Raw genomic sequence first — 2,384 nt, forward strand, 5'->3', positions numbered from 1 at the left:
GGATGAGTAAGGAGTTTGGAATGAAAAGACGCATATCTGTTTTGGGCCATATCTGTCGTTGTGGATTGTAAGGATTGGATGCGGGAGGAATTTGATGGTTTGGTGGAGCCCCAGAGCTCAATTCCATATGTCAAAATTGGTCTGATTATCATAGTGTATACTAATTTTGTGTAGTGAATGGGAAGCTTAGAGCGTTTGTCAAGTAAGTGTAGTAGCAATCGGAATCTACGAGCAGTTTCTTGTCGTTTCATTCTTGTGTGTGGATTCCAAGTATGTCTCTTGTCAAGATGGAGTCCTAAGTATCGAATCTGTTCAACAGGCGTTGGTGGAGTATTAAGAAAGGATACTGTGAGACAGGAGGGTAGAGGTTTACGACGGAGAGTAAAGGTGATGTGATGGGATTAGAAATAAATGTATAATCTATAAAGCAGTCCTGAGACCTATCATAACACATGCTTATTCCATATGGAGCTTCACTAACCCAAGTAATATGAAAAAACTACATGTGTTCTCAAACAAATGCCTCAGATTAGTTAATAACTATCCATATTACACTATAATAACTGAAGTGCATTCAAAATTGAACATAGACACAGTTCAGGAATACGTATATAAATTGACCCACAATTGCTTCCAATCTCGCCCAAAATCCTTACAAATCCAAAATACAAAATGAGTAAATTAAACAAAACTCGTAGGTTTATACATAAAGGTACAAAGCATATATTATTGCAAAAATTCAACAATGATATGTACTTTATTTTATATGATGAGAAGATGGTCGGGAGTAAAAGTGTTCATGAATGGTTTTTAGTGAATAATTAATTGTATATGAATAAATTGGACAATTTATATTTATGAAATAAAAAGATTTATATAAATGTATTCATTGGTTGTTATCTTGCTCTTTGTCCTTAGCCCTGATAAACGCTAAAATCTATGGCCGAAACGTTCGCACAATAAATAAGTTCTATCAACTTGCTTGTGTTTTTTACTGACCGTACCTCCAACCATCTTCTCATCACATATATTAACTACGGTATACATTAATATTAACAACTATTTTATCATCAGTACTTAATTTTATTACAATATTGTTTAAGGTTTTTTAATTTACTATCAAGAAAAATGTATTTTGCAAGGGTGCACCCCAAAGCGCTGTAGTAATTATTGTACAATTTATATTTATGAAATATATACTTTTATAAAAAAAATAAATAACAAATAATGTGTACCTAAATTAATGTTTACTAAATATAATAATTTATATTGAAATTTCAATTATGTGCATTTAATCTAAATACATCCTTAAATCTGGTATCTTAATTAAGCACCAGTAGAGTGTTATTGGTTATTTATGTTAAGCTTGGCTAGTTTCAAGACGTGCGCGGTCAAAATAACTCAAGTAGTAATAAAATTATTTATTATGACCCAACGTTTTGTCCCACTTTGCAGGGCTTCCTCAGGGCTAAAAAAGATACAAACAACTAAAACAATGTAACATAGTAAAAGAATAGATAACAAAAATAAAAGTAAACAAAGGTATATGTAAAAATAAAATAAAAAATGAGAAAATTTGTATAAAATTAATCAAAGTAAATTGAAAAAAATTAATATTCTTAAATCTACTTTTTTCAATCTTATACACTCACATATTCATTATTTTCATATTATTTGCTTAATTATGAACAAATTAAACCTAAGCTTCAAATTCGAAAATCTATATATTTTTCTGTTCTACATGAGTTTTTATTACGAAATGTTTTTTAATTTACACAATATCACTAGAGCACATCTATTTACAGCGGAGATTTAAAAAAAAAAATTTTTTTTACTGGTAACAGTAGACACTGTTATGGTGGCGTGCCGCTCTTGGTACGTGACAGACCACCTGTTCCATAAAATTCATATTTGAGGTTATGGATTTTCAAGCGTTTAAAAAGAAAATTAAAAAAAAACATCGGGACAAAAAGCTATAGACCACACACGTATGAAAACAGTAGCGGCTCAAGAAACACTATATTCTAACCACATGGTACCATATGGTCTATGCTACGTGATTAAATCTGATATCCGTAATTAACGGACTAAATCTGTGGTGGTCAGTTGATTAGGGAATAGAATTATTTTTAAAAATGTGTGATATATTTTATTTTATTTATTATAATTTTAAATACTTTCACACATTTGTGTAATGCTCGGCTCATATTTACAACTATTTTTATTTTATTTTTATAAGTTATATTATAATTATATTGCTAGAAAAAACCCTAAAGATGACAGTTAGTGAAGGAATTTCCTAACGCAATTAAGTAGACATAATGAGAAATAGAAGCACAACGAAATTATAACTGAACTAAAATAGAATATTTATATCAGAAAAG

Source organism: Halyomorpha halys, unplaced genomic scaffold (assembly GCF_000696795.3).
Source record: "Halyomorpha halys isolate HHAL.00 unplaced genomic scaffold, Hhal_1.1 Scaffold149.1, whole genome shotgun sequence".
Lineage (NCBI taxonomy): Eukaryota > Metazoa > Arthropoda > Insecta > Hemiptera > Pentatomidae > Halyomorpha > Halyomorpha halys.